The sequence below is a fragment of the Durio zibethinus genome, chromosome 18 (genome assembly GCF_047325235.1).
Source record: "Durio zibethinus cultivar Kanyao isolate XHJ-2024 chromosome 18, ASM4732523v1, whole genome shotgun sequence".
In the NCBI taxonomy this organism is placed as follows: domain Eukaryota; kingdom Viridiplantae; phylum Streptophyta; class Magnoliopsida; order Malvales; family Malvaceae; genus Durio; species Durio zibethinus.
In genome coordinates, this window is record NC_143179.1 from 17,858,465 (window position 1) to 17,874,291 (window position 15,827).

A 15,827-nucleotide genomic window follows, 5' to 3' on the forward strand; every position below is an offset into this window, starting at 1 on the left:
GATTGGTGTCTAGTCGACTGAAAAGTTGTTGAGATGTTAATTGCTCAGGATAATCCGAGATTAGTACTAGAGTTTGTCTAGTCGATGTGGGACTTGTGTTTTATTACTTGGAAAGGATTCAAGTATTTATTTTGAACTCTGACAATGGACTGGGCATCCAATCTATCTCAGGGAGTTGGCTGCTGGTCTAATCTGAGATTCATCTAGTTTGACAGGTCTAATAACATTAAATGAAGAAAGAGGTAGTTTGAGTGAGAAAATTTAAAAAGGGAAAACAAAATGACACCTTCCCATATTCGCTCTAACACATGGCATGGTCTGTGCCATTCATCTGATCTGCGATATGGCTATATAAAAGGCTATGAAGGCTTTCGTTTTTCACCTTTCTGCTTTCTTTGCTTTTAGTTCGATCTTAATTTTTCGATCTTAAAAACTTTTTGTTTAAAGTTGTTTTTCTTATCGTCCATTTTTCTCCATTTTCTTTAGTGAATATTTTCAACTATGTTTTCTAGTTTAAGTTTTAGGAAAGCCAAGAGTTTCAACGTAAAACATAGGAGAGGTCAGCTCAGACGGGATGATGATGGCTTATTTTTGCTAGTCATTGAAGGTCATGATTGTCAAAGGATGGCCTTTTTGTTCAACCCAATGTCTAAAGAAGTGTAATAGCAAAATGAGGACAATGCTCAGGCAAAAGGAGAATAAGTCTTGAACACAGAGGAAATGTGTGCTCAAATAAATTTTGACCTATAAAATCTACCTATTTTCTCCATCTCTTAGGTCGATCCATCTTCTGTAGCTGACATTCTTTCAATTTTTGATGTTTTCCCTTCTAGGGTTTGGTCTCATTAATTTTCTTCTATTTCTACTTTTCCACCAATTGATGCTCTTGTTGTCACTTTTGTTCCACCTCGATTAATTCTTGTTGAGATTACTTCATCTTTTAAAGGGTTTCTACCTCATTTTTCTTCCCTCGGAGTCATATTGCTCTCAACCACGGTTCAACCTTAAAATTTTACTCCTGTACAAGAGTCAAAGTTTTTTTATGGTGAAAATTTTAATGATAAGGAAGGTTTTGAGGAGAAACAAATGGAAGAGAGCACCACAGCTAGAAAAAATGACAGTAAGAAGAGGGATCCTGTGGAATATGATGAATTGGCTGAGGTTTCTATAAATACTCTTTGTGATTTCAATATGATCCTTAAAGACATGATGAGGGAACTAAAGGGCAAGGCTAATCCTAAAAACTATCTTAACATGTGTTTAATTCATCACGTCTGTGGTCTAGAGATGACCTTCTTTTTTTCCAAAGAGAGGTATAACAATTTAATACCGAACTCCTCAAATCAAGTCATTGATAGACTGTAGCCACATCAATTGTATGTATATTGGGATTCTTTCATGGTTGATCTAAGGTTTTCACTTTATTTTTTTTTTATTTTAATTTTTAATTCTTGTAATTTGACTATCACTCATTTTACTCCTAACTTTATATGATACATAGTTAGCTTTATTATTCTTTATAAACATCTGCACATTCTCCCCACTCTCCCTCTATTTAAATAATTTTTTGTCCATTAAAAAACACCCTAATAATAAAAAGTGGTATTATGTAACAGCTGAGTTAGAGGTTGAGATTATTGCTGCTGCTCCTACTGATAAGGATGCCATTATTACCACTGTTGTAATGTTGCTGATATATAATTCTTTTTTTTTTAACTTTTATAAATTTTTTATTTTAGAATTACTGATGTATGAAGTCAGTTTTTGTGATGACCTCAAATAGGAATGATCTATGATGAATCATTTATTAACAACTTTTGTATCAATAGAAAATTAGATATAAATTTTTGTTCAGTTCAATTTAAGCTTCAACTAAATTCTTCTATTATAATTTTTTCTTTATCCGCACAAGTTTAAGCTTGGTGATCATGATAATCATGATATTTTTTCTTTATTTGTACAAGTCTAATCTTGGTGTTTGATTCAACAAAGGTTAATTTGATCAAAGCCCCATTAAGTGGGCTAAAAGTTTGTCCAAGCACTCAAATCAAGTTAACTTTATAATCTATCTAAGAGCCAAATTAGATTTTGTTAGATCGGTTGGGCCATAAGCTCAATATGAGCATAAGTATCATCGACTTAGCATAATTTGATTTATATATTCAAGTACAGAATATAAGTGTGAGCTCAATTTAGTCCGAGCTATTGATAATAAACCTTTAAGTTATTCATATTTCATATCCTTGGGATGACATTATCTCTCATATCTTATAGTTTATAAGTTTCATCATGGACGATCTCTTTAACTAAATTTGGTCATTTCTAGGTAGAGGTTAATTTGTCACCCCGATCATCTACTTTTAAGGCTTTAACTTTTCTAAATATCAGGTCAGCTTTCCTAATATGCTTAGGTCAGACCTTTATGTTATAATAGCTAGACACATTTTGTTGATAAGTCGCTATTTGTGTTATAGCTATATCTCTTTGTTCTTCAACAAGGTCTAGATAGGCTTTAAACACTTTTTCATTTTCTTTTTTTATCCCTAATTTGACCTTAAGTTCAAAAAGTTGATCTTGATAGGTACCATGGCCTCTATTCCAAATACTAGATGAAACAAGGTTTCGTTTTTTGGTATCTTAGTGGTGTCTTTAGGGCCTATAACACTCTTATAGTTCATCAGCCCACTTTCCTTTCGTTATGTCTAGTCTTTTCTTTAAGGCTTCTAACATGGTTTTGTTCATCGTTTCGGCCTATCTATTAGATTGAAGGTGGGCGATCGACGTAAATCTTAAATCGATATGAAGGTTTAAACACCATTCCTTGAACTTTGAATTTTCAAATTGTTTGCTATTATCCACTATTATGGACCAAGGTAGATCAAATCTGCAAACTATATTCTTTCACATGTATTTTTCCACTTTGACCTTTATCATAATGGCCAAAGCTTCAACTTCAAGCCATTTCATGAAATAGTGTACCTGTACTAAGATAAATTTTCTTTGACTTGTGATCAAGGTGAATGGTCCAAAGACGTCCATTTTTTATTACATAAAGAGCCACGATTTGATGATAGAAGTGAGCTCGATCGAGGGAAGATGTTGTACATAAGTAAACCTTTGACGCTTATTATAACTCTTGATCAGTTCAGTTGCATCTTTTCTGATAGTGGACCAGTAATAGCCCAGCCGAAGCACTTTGTTGGCTAATGACTGAGATTCGAGGTGATTTTTATATATTCCTTCATGGATTTCTCATAGGATATAGTTTACTTCTTCATCATCAACCATCTTAGATAATATAAGCGAAAGGATCTTCTGTATGATTTTTCCTTAATCATCATATACCGAAGAGCTTTTCTTATCAATGCTTTAGCTGGATCTTATCTTCAAATAGCATTCTCATGGTCAGATATATTTTGATCGGTGTCATCCAAGTTTTTTTTTTATGATATATCCTACAAGCTTTTTTTTTATGCTTTTATGTGCCAGTTCTTTTACCAAGGCTTGGTCTGAACTTTTTATTATTATTCTTGAAGCTAACTTAGATAAGGAATCTACAAACGAGTTTTTTGACCTTAGTATTTTCTTTACCTCAGCTTTCTTGAAATCAGCCACCAAGGCCAGTATTTTATCTAGATATTTTTAAATCCCTTCTTCCCGAGCTCCAAAATCTCCGTTGATTTGGTCAACCACTAATTAAGAGTCATTATACACAATTGTATGTTGAACATTCAACTCAGTTGCCAACCTTAAACTAGCTATCAATGCCTCATATTTTACCTCATTGTTAGATGTCCTAAACTTTAATCTCAAGGCATATGGATACTACAGTCTTTTCAAGCTAATTAGAAAAAGGTTAGCTCCTTCACTATGGTTCATGGCTAATCTATTAACAAAAAGCTTTCAACTTTCCTTGTTTGTCATTTTTTTCTTTTTTTTGGGTTATTTTTCAATATGTACCAGAATGAGCTCAACAATAAAATTTGTTAGCACTTGAGATTTTAAGATCGACCTGGGTAGTATGTGAGGTCGAAGTCATTAAGCTCCATTGGTTATTTGATTAACCTATTTGACATTTCTAACTTCTGTAAGACTTGTCTTAGTGGTTGATCGATTAATACATAGATCACATAGGCTTGAAAGTAGGGCCTAAGTTTTTGGCCAAAGTGACAACCACATAAGCTAATTTTTCTATACTGTTATAGTTAATTTTTGGCCCTATCAATACTTTGCTCATAAAATAAATCAATCTTTGCTTCCCTTCTTCTTCTCGAACCAAAATCGAGTTGATGGCCTAGTTTATGGTGGCTATGTATAAGTATAAGATTTCATCTAGTCTTGGTTTAAATAGGATAGGTGAAAAAGATAAAAACTACGAGCTCTTTAAAAGCTTTTTGACATTGAGAGGTCCATCTGAAGTTAAAATATTTTTAAAAATTTTAAAGAATGAAAGACATCGTTCTGCCAACCTAGACATGAATTTGCTTAATAAGGCTATTCTTTTAGTTAGCTTTGTATTTCTTTTACCAAGGTCGGTACTTTCATATTTAAGATTGCCTAAACCTTTTTTGGATTTGTCTCTATCCCCTTTTTATTAATCATGTAATCAAAAAACTTATTCGATGTGACTTTATAGGCATATTCACTCAGGTTGAGCCGCATATTATACTTTTTCAAGGTATTAAAGGTCTTTCTAAGATCTTTTAGATGCTTAATCAAGCTTTTACTTTTAACTATCATATCTTCCATATATACTTCCATGTTACGATTGATCTAGTTTTAAACATCTCGTTTATCAGCTTTTGTTAGGTCATCTTTGTGTTCTTCAATCCGAAAGACATCATCTTGTAACAGAAAAAGTCTTTTTTGGTAATAAAAGCCATCTTTTCCTCGTTATCTTTTAGCATTTTGATTTAGTTGTAACAAAATAAGCATCCATAAAGCTGAAGAGGCTATGCACGAAACTATCATCTACCAGCTGATTTATGCTAATGATAGAAAATTTATCTTTTAGGCATGCTTTGTTCAGGTCAGTAAAGTCAACACACATTATCTATTTTTCATTATGCTTTTTTACCATGACTACATTGGTTATCCATTCAGTATAATAGACCTTATTATTAAAGCCTACCTATAGTAATCTGTCAACCTCTTCTTCAATAGCCTTTTATCTTTCTGGGGCAAAAGATCTTTTCTTTACCGGGCTGGTTTTACCACAGGATTAGTGTGTAGCCTATAAACCATCACCTCGGTGTCAATTCCAAGCATATCAAATGGTGTCCAGGCAAATAGGTAAGCATTATTTCTCAATAGTTGAATCAACTGATCTTTTTGCTGAAGTTTAATTTTGATCTATATGTGTTTTTTAGGGACGCCATACCAAATGGTATGGCTATGGGATCTTCAGCTGCCTTAAGTCAATTTTTATCCAAGTTCAGTCTTTGGTTAATTATCTCTTTTTGTTTGGTTAGGTCGGGACTATTTCCTATAAAAATAAATCCCAACATAATGATCAGTATGTTATTGATAACTTACTGAATATGTATATAATGAAATTGGGTATTTTTCATTTCAAGCTATATTTTGGTTGACGTATGAGTTCGATCCAAATGACGTGTAATTGTTTATGCTAGCTTAAAAGTTCAATCATCTTTAGAGTTACTTCAAAAATTAAAAAAATAGAACAAATTTTTTTTTATTTGAGCTTAAGAGCTCAGAACAACTTAATAACACATTTTTGTCTGGTCAATCTTACGTTATATGTTTTTGCTCATAGTTTATGTTGGTCACCTACAACTGAGCTTTACCAATTTCTATTTTTTATAGTGCCATAGTACATGACGTCGATTAAGCTCTTATTATCAAACATGATTTTTTTTTAATTACATAATTGTACACTATGACTGTGATCACTATAGTATCATCATGTGGACGCTAGATTCCCTCTAAGTCTTCTAGGATAAATGAGATTGATTCGTCTTTTCAGTTTTTATGTTTCTTTGCTAAGGTACCCACAGCCATGATCATGCCTAAGTTGAACTTTTTTTTGGTTGAGGTTGAGGTTGAGCTACCTCCAATGATCACATTAATCACCCTAGCAATCGGCCTATTATTATCAATTCAGACTTTTTTTGGTCTTGGCTCATCTCCTAAGACCTTTTTTTTTTCCATTTTTTGGTCTTTTTCTTTTTTCCTTGGGTGAGCTCTCTTTGATTTAGTTTGTAGTCCATTCTAGGTTGGCCTTGTCTTCACTGTTATACAAACCTTATTAATTGACCCATCCTTATTAGAGCTTCGATCTCATTTTTCAGGTTGACATAATCTTTGATATTATGGCTTATGTTAATGTGAAAAGCATATCTTTTGACCAGATCCCTCATTGTATTCTGTCCAATGGCTTCAACTAACTATGGTCAAAATTTCTTTCAATTTACGTCAGAATCCTTTTTTGGGAGGTATTCAATGCAACATAGTTCTTTTCTCTGTTGGGGCTTTTAGCCCTATATCATTTTCCTCTTGAGGAATGTAGACACCCATTTTATTTTTATTTATTATTATTTTTTTTTGTGTGCTTTTTTGCCAGCTGCTAACAGTCGCATTACCAGTAGCTCTAACAGTTACCGACAGATGATCTGACAATCGACAGCTACCATAGTATTAGGTAACCAAAATGTTAGATTTTTGAGATTTTGGTCTTCTTTTGACTTTATAAACAGAGCCACAGTAATTCATTCAAAGGATAGGGAACCCTGCAACAAAAAATAAATAAAAGCCCTGCAAAAAAAAAAAACCAGATAAAAAACTCTATTGAACCAAAAAAAAGATATTAAAAAAATCCTATGAGATAAAAAAAAAAACCCCAAAAGCACACAAAAAAATTCATGGAATGGAAACCAACAGCGCCAAAAAATGAAAATCCCAAAAAAAAAATTTTGGTCGTAACTTTGGGCCTCGATCTACGTAGTTCGAGGTCATTTTTTGCAAAACTAAGCTTGGATCTGTGTTTAAGAGGTTGAGAAGAAGGTTTCTGAAGTTTTTGTGTTTTTCGACAATGGCGATTGGCAACCGGTGGATGGCATGATGCATCAGTATCAGATTTTGAGAACAATGGCAATCGACGGGGTTTTAAAAAGAGAGAGTCTAATAGAGGGAAAGATTAGAGAAAGAAAGAACTAAAAGAAATAAAATAAAATAATTGGCCTTTTTATAGAACTGCAAAGCCAAAAACAACACCCTTTAAGGAAGGGTCAAAACGATGTCGTTTTTAAGCCTAAGGATCTGCACGTGACCCATCAACCTAACCTGAGATCCGCGTAATGACTCACGACCCAGCTCCTCTCATCTTTAGACTGGTCTAATTGAATAAGGATCAAACCACTGAGCCAGACCGCTCTTAATCGACCCGCCCAGACCAACATTGACTAGTCTGTTAACCAGTCCAGTTCAGGTAAAAAAAAATTTTTTGAATTTTTTTGAATAATTTTTTATGTTATTTTAAATTTTAATATTTATACATGTTAAAATGTTTAAATTTGTTAGAATAAATTAATCAATAATAAAAATAAGTAATGAAATATATAGTTAAAACTTTTGATAATTTTGTTAATTTTAAAATAAATCTTATAAAATAATAATAATTTTAAAAAATAATAAAAAATGTAAGAGAAGGAAATTTTTATTCTACAATAAGATTCAAAAGTACTCCGAGTAGTGCTACCTATGAAATCTTTAGGTGAGAAGATTTTTTTTAAATACTACCAGTGTTTTAAAGTATTTATAAAAAGTTTTTAATACAATAAAAAATTTTATTTTTATATTATAAAATAGTAAAACAAAAATTAACTAATTTGTTAAAAATAAAATAATAAAATGAGAAAAATAAAGAGAAAGAAAATTTTATCCAATGATGGAATTCTAAAAGTATTTCGAGTAGTGATGCTTTACGAAATTCCTAAGTAAGGAGATTTTTTTAAATATTGTCAGTGTATTAGAATATTTATAAAAATCTTCAATATGATAAAATTTTCTCTTTTCTTCAATAATAAAATAATAATTTAATAAATAAGATCAATAAAATTTTTAAAAAATAGAATAAAATGTGTACATCAACATATTAGCATTTTGTATTGCATGCACAATATAGTTTTTACGAAAAATAAATCCAAGCCTCCGATGATGAAATTCAAAGGTATTTCGAGAAGCGATGCCTAAGAAATCTTTAGGTAAAAAAAAGTTCTTTTAATGTTACAAATGTACTTGAGCATTTTAAGAATTATTTTAATAAAAAGGTTCTAATTTATTTTTCTTGAATAAAAATGAAACAATAAATATTAAAAGATATTAAAAAAGAAAAAAACCAAAATTTTAATTAGAAAAATCAATGAAATTATTTTTCAAACACAAAAAAAAGACTGTTTTTATCAAAATTAATGGATAACATATAATTAATTAGTACCATTTTAAACGGGAGCTATGAGGGTGCTAATCATTCTCTACGCGTAACTGACTTCTAAATCTAGATTGGTTAGTAGACCCTAAAATTATCCTTTTAATAAATTTTAAGATTTTATTAAAATGATATGTTTTAATAAGTGGCCAATCACACTTAGCCAAAAAAGATTGGTGGCAACTCCATTTTTCATTTTTTTCCTTTTATTTCCAAATTTGTCAAACGGATACAAAACTGTTATGATAGCTTGACGACTCTGCTAGGATGCATTTTTCGAGAGTTAAACCAAAATTAACTACGTGTTATCCTCAATTTTGATTTAAATAGTCTTAATCAATATTTATTTTTAAATTCCTAGATTTTGATTCCTTTTCACTAAAAAACAAAAACAAATCAAAAATAAAATGGAAAATTTCACATGCATTTCTTTTACTATGCCTTTTATGCTTTATTTTTTTATATATTACTCTCAAAAAATTAGGATACATTTGTACATACAATGACATGATGCACTTCATGCATGAGCTCTATACTCGGGCTCCGTTCCTTATAAGAGAAAGTAGAGTACCTATGCCCTCGTGATGTGATAACCTCTACAAGAGCAAGTGAAATACTTTCACTCAGATTGAACCATTTCCGTTCATAACCTATAATAAGTGAGGATCGGGGTGCCTTACTTATCCAACATGAATGAAAATGAGAAACAATTTAGGAACCTTTACCCGCATGTCAACTCGAGCCAAGCATATAATAAGCCATAAGGAGCTAACCTTAGGTAGAGCTTCGCCTACCATTTTTTAGAAAATACCTTAGGCCAAAATGTGTAGGACTAAAAGTTGTGTATAATAAAAAACACCAATAAAAATGAAAACAAAACAAAACAACAAAAAATCTTTAAAAAAAAAAACCTTTTTTTCAATCTCAAACCACATCTTTACACTAACTCAATTTTATTTTCCTTTTACATAAATCATATCATACAGTTTCGCATTGAGGTAATTACTCTAGGACATCTTTCTCTCGAAAAGTTCTTCATGCATCCCATAGAATTACAAATTTGCTCATCCTCTTCTAGGATGATAAATCTCACGTAACAAAAGTTGTATGAATCAATTAAAATTTTTAGTGCTAAAATTTATCCAAGAGCAAATATCTTCCACTTGCATTCATGCATCATGTACACCACTTTTGTTTTCTTTCAAAAAAAAAAAATGGAAAACAAGATTTTCAACTCATGGCATTCTGATTTTTAAAAATTTATGAAAATAAAAGTTCAAGAATAGCTCACCCACCAAAAATTTTAACTCAACCTACTCGTCATTCATACAACATCAAAGCTCAAATAAGAATCATGGAACAAGAATAGGCTAGTTGATTTGAAAAGATAGAGAAGGCTCAAGAAAAACTAAAAGAGGATCTTAATAAGATAATGGGCATGCTCAAAAATCTTAACAAAGGAAAAACGGTGGAAAAAAATCTTAACTTTCAAGAGCAATTGCCAAACATGATGGATCTTATTTACCCTCCAAGGTTTGAGCCATGACCAATCCAACCTTCTTAAGGAATCGGAGTGCAAATTCCTATTCTCGAAGGATATTCCAATCCTTATCTAAGAATGACATCTACACTTACTCCAAAATAGTTTCAAAATTTCACTAATCCTGTTATGATGAAAAAATCACCCAAGTCAATCTTGGTTCCTAACTTAGATGATTTCAAAGAAAGAAAAAAGCTAGGGATAAAAATACTTAAGATAGTAGAAGATACCAGTACCTAGCAAAAGATGAAATTATTAAAAGAAAGACTTAAGGCCATAGAGGGAATGGATTTTTATGGCTCCATAGATGCAGCTGAGCTTTGTTTGGTCTCATACATTGTCATTGCACCTAAATTCAAGGTCTCAGAATTTAAAAAATATGATAGCACAAAATATCCAATGACTTATGTCACCATGTATTATTGTAAGATGGCAGCACATGTTCGTGATGAAAAGTTATTGATGCACGTATTTCAGGATAGCCTTATGAGATCTACAGCCAAATAGTATGTTCAACTAGATAAAGCTCGTATTAGTTCTTAGCAAGAGCTCACAAAGGTATTTTTTACACAATATCGATATGTTATGGATCTAGTTTCAGATCATCTATCCCTATAGAGCATGAAAAAAAAAGCAACAAAAAGCTTTAAAGAGTATGCATAGAGATGGAGAGACATGACTGCACAAGTACAACCTCTCCTCACTGAGAAAAAGATAACTATCTTATTTGTGAATACCCTAAAAGCACTTTACTATGAAAGACTAATAGGCAATGTAATTAAAAATTTTACAGACATGGTGTTATCATGTGAGATATTAAAAACGTCATAAAAATTGGTAAGCTCGATGTAGGAGAGACAAACGAAACAAAGAAAGGTGGAGCTCCAAAAAAATATTGAAGCCCAAACAGTAAACTATATGAGGTAACAATTCAAAGGTTTCATACCATACCCCATTCCAGTGTACCAAACCCATTACCCTCTCATAAATAATGTTACATCCATCCCTCATCCATATAAGCTATATCAGCCAATATAATAGCCAGCTTATCCATCATATTTTTAACCATCATTTCAAACACTTACCTATTTATGCAATCGTCCCACTGTATTTACCAAACCAAAATAGAGATATAATCTAAGTAGTGGTTCGAGAGCCTTAAGAAATACCCAAGAGAGAATCACTTTCGACTTTATTCCCATATCTTACACAAAATTATTACCCTAACTTATCCAGAATAAACTTTTGAAGCTTGTGCATCTTGAACCCTTTCAACCTTTTTACCCAAAATGGTATGATCCTAATGCAAAATGTGATTACCATAATGAAAATTAGGGTCACTCGATAAAGAACTATTTTGTACTAAAATACAAGGTTAGAGATCTCATTAAAGCTGTAAACATAGAATTCAAAACTAACAATGATCCTCGTATTGTTGAAAACTATCTACCTTGATTTATTGAAAAAGAGGTGAACCAAAGGTATTAAAAGTATTGATACAATGGATAGATAAGAATTTAGAGAATGGTTCTGTGGCTTTTCTGGGACAATAATGATTCGTTTGGTGTTACAAAGAGGTGGATTGATTCAAAATAAAGAGTGTGCCCCTTTTATTTTCTGTTTCACTTTTGTATTAGACATACATATAAACTTCATAACTTGTATGAAGTTAAATCTAAATGCTAATTGAGAGAGTTTTTTTTGTCTCAAGTTTTTTAAATAATAATAAAATTTTTTTCTTTTCATAATAAAAAGTCTCAAAAATTTTGGTGATAATTATTATCTATCTATTTGAATAAAATATTCTCGTGTCCTTTTCATGTCCTAAAATCACTTGAAAAACTTTAATGCTCCAAAGGATATAAGTTTGAACTTTGTGATACCTCTTCTCAAGGCAACAAACACTAAAATGATCAATTTGGAAAAACCTTCTGAGTTTTTTAAAAATCAAACAAATAATATGCTTATTTTTTATCTAGATGTTGGTGAGTTTATAGGTGTCAAGACTATACTTCAAACAAAAAATCATTTAGATACCCATGAATACACAAATGCACCTTTTTTTTATCTAGATATGACAAGGTAATTGCCTCAAAATTACCTAGTTCATGCCACTATCCAATTTGATGATAATGTGCATAATCGAGACATAAATAAACCCTTTCAACATGATTTCTCTTGTCATATAAATCTTGTTGACTTACTAAGATAGGACAAGGATTGTTGTTATATAAGTTATGAAAAACAAAACAAAACAAAAAAATATTGATGGTTACATTGTGCATTCTAGATATCATTTTTAGATATTTAAACAATCCCAAAAAGATAAAAAGAAAATAAAAAAAGAAAGAAAAAAAGATGTGATAAAAAAATTTTAGGTTTTTCAAAGAATCACTCTTTAGTACAAGTGACCAGGCTCGAGATGATATATGACCATCTTTTCTCATCATTTCACAAACAAGAAATTATCCATTAGCTACCTCTTCGAGCCTAGTGAATTTTTTCTAAATGAACCTTGATCAAGGAATATCCTTTACATTAAAAGAAAAATACAAAGGAAAACCTATATGATAAAGTCATGCTTCGCCAACAAGGAAAGAATGCTTTAAGTTATAGGGGCAAATGTCAAACAAATTGAGTTTTAGAAGTTTTGAACATATTCCAGCAAATGTTGGAATATGCAAGAAAGAGCAAAAGTGGAAGCAATTAAAAAAAACAAAAAAAAAAAAGAAAAATGAGATGATTGGATGTTACAACTGAAAAAATAAAAGGGACAAATGCCTAAAAGAAAGTCTTTCACATGATGTGAAATAATCTTTGGTCTGATCACCTTTAAATACATGTTTTTGGTCTATTTATCCATTCATTCAGAACTTCAAACCTTAGCCTATGTTACATACCTTGCAAAGTTCATTTCGATCAAATATGGATACTAAAACTAAAGAATTTATTTTTTGTAGAATCCTCATGATCAATTTCATTTTTACCTATTTTTTTTACAAAATGTTCTCTTTCATAAGAGTACTTGAGTGCACGATGAAATTGTCAAAAAAAATTAAAAAATTAAAAAAATTAAGCTATAGGGTGAAAACCTAAAAATGGATAGTCTAGAGTGAGAATGAGATTACAATATGAAAACTCATTGCAACCAATGATTGAGATACGTGCAAGGGTTATCATAGAAAATCTTGGTATTTTCCAATATGATCTTGAATTTACCACAGCTGATTTTGACATCTAATAAAATACCACATTATGATACTAAAAAGGGTGTCAAATCTGATTTAACCACAAAAGAACCTTCCAAAAGATTTTGTTGTTGAGCTTGAAAAAAATGTAATTTTCCATATCAAGTTGTGAGGCCCTTTTTAATAATGTAGACATCAATTTGGCAATTAATCATCCCAGCTAAATTGTCATTCTGTTCAGACTTATGTATAATAATGATCACTATTTTTTTAAAAGATTTAAGAGTCATATTATTTCATAAAGGCTGACTAAGGTAAATTTTTTTTGTGAGAATTTTATTATTAAAATAAAATATTTTTATGGAAGGAAAATAAAATTTTGAAAAGATAAAAAATTTAAAAAAAATAAATGGCACTATAGGAAACACCTTTTAGTACAAAGGTATGTTTAATCAGTTGAGTTTCACCATAGTTTGATGGCTTATTTTCTTTAATTCACTTTCATTTATATCTAAGTTTAAAGTTGAATTTGTATTCTTTTTTACATTTATATTTTCTCGGTGGTGATATTTGAGTATTAAAACTTGAATTATATTTTTTCAATGGTGATATTCGAGTTTCTTTCAGTGGCAATATCCGAAGTCATTTGTATCTTCTCGGTGGTGATATCCGAGTGTTAAAACTTGAATTGTATTTTCTCGATGATGATACTTGATTTTCCTTTAGTGGCGATATCCAAAGTCATTGGCATCTTCTCAATGGTGATATCCGAGTGTTAAAACTTGAATTACATTTTCTCAATGGTGATATTTGAGTTTCCTTCAGTGAAAATATTCGAAGTCATTTGCATCTTCTCAATGGTGATATCTAAGTGTTAAAGCTTGAATTACATTTTCTTAATGGTGATATTCGAGTTTCCTTCGATGACAATATCTGAAGTCATTTGCATCTTCTCAGTGGTGATATCCGAATGTTAAAGCTTGGATTGTATTTTCTTAATGGTGATATTCGATTTTTCTTCAATGGTGATATCCAAAGTCATTTGCATCTTTTCGGTGGTGATATCCGAGTGCTAAAGCTTGAATTATATTTTTTCGATGGTGATATTCGAGTTTCCTTCAGTGGCGATATCCAAAATCATTTGTGTCTTTTCGATGGTGATATCCAAGTATTAAAGTTTAAAATGTAATTTCTCAATAAATATATTCGAGTTTTCTTTGGTGACGATATTCGAAGTCATTCACTTCTTCTCGATGGCGATATCTGAACTGATTTCGGTGGTGATATTCGAAGTTATTTTTTAATGGTACAATTTAAAATTGTTGAGCTTTTGCTTAGAGGAGCTTTTTCAAGATAAAATTTTTAAAGTTATTGAGCCTCTGTTTAAATGAGCTTTTTCAAGATGAAATTTTTAAAGTTATTGAGACTTTACTTAGAGAAACGTTTCAAATTTAAAAAAAAAAAAAACCTTTGTTTTGTTTTTTTATATGTAATAAGATGGTTGTCTTTTAGTCTTTGCCTTATTCCTAATTCTCGAAAATAAGCAAAGAGAGGCAACTGTAGACACCTATTTTATTTTTATTTTTATGTTTTTTCTTTCTTTTTTTTTTCTTTTTTCTTTCATCATTTTTTCTGGTGCTTTTTTGCCAACTACCAATAGTCGCACTGCCAATAGCTCTGATAGCCATTGACAAATAATTTAACAGTCGATGGTTGCCCTAGTCTTAGGCAACCAAAATCTTAGATTTTTTAGGATTTTGGTTTTATTTTTGCTTTATAAATAAAGCCAGGGTAATCTATCCAACTGAGGGGGAACTTTGCAACAAAAAAAATAACCAAAAGCCCTACAAAAAAACAAAAAAACCAAATAAAAAAAAGCTCTACCAAACCCAAAAAAAGAGATCAAAAAAATCCTGTCAGATAAAAAAAACCCAAAAGCACGAAAAAAGTCCTTGGAACAGGAACCAATAGCGTTAAAAAACAAAAAATACAAAAAAAAAAAAATTTGGCCATAACTTTAGGCCTCGATTTGGGTAATTCGAGGTAGTTTCTCACAAAACTAAGCTCGAATTTGTGTTTAGGGGGTTGAGAGAAAAGTTTTTAAAGTTTTTAGGTTTTCCAACAACGACGATCAACGATCAATAACAACGATTGATGGACGGCACGGTGCACTGACTTCAGATTTTGGGAACAACAACAACTGACAGGGTTTTAGAAAGAGAGAGTTTGACAAGAAAGAGAGTTATAAAACTACAAAGCCCAAAATGATGTCGTTTAAGGAATGGTCAAAATGACGTCATTTTTAAGCCTGAGGATCTATGCGTGACCCATCGACCTGACCCGAGGTTCACGCAACCGACTCGCGACTCAGCTTCCCCTCATCTTTAGATCGATCCAATTGAACTAGTATCGAACTGCCAAAAACACATTCAAACCGTCAAGCCAGACTGCTCCTAATCGGCTCACCCAAATCGATGTTGACCGAATTGTTGATCAATCCAGTTCAGGTAAAAAAAAATTTTGAATAATTTTTTATATTATTTTAAATTTTAATATTTATGCATGTTAAAATATTTAAATTTGTTAGAATAAATTAATCAATAATAAAAATAAGTAATGAAATATATAGTTAAAACTTTTGATAATTTTGTGA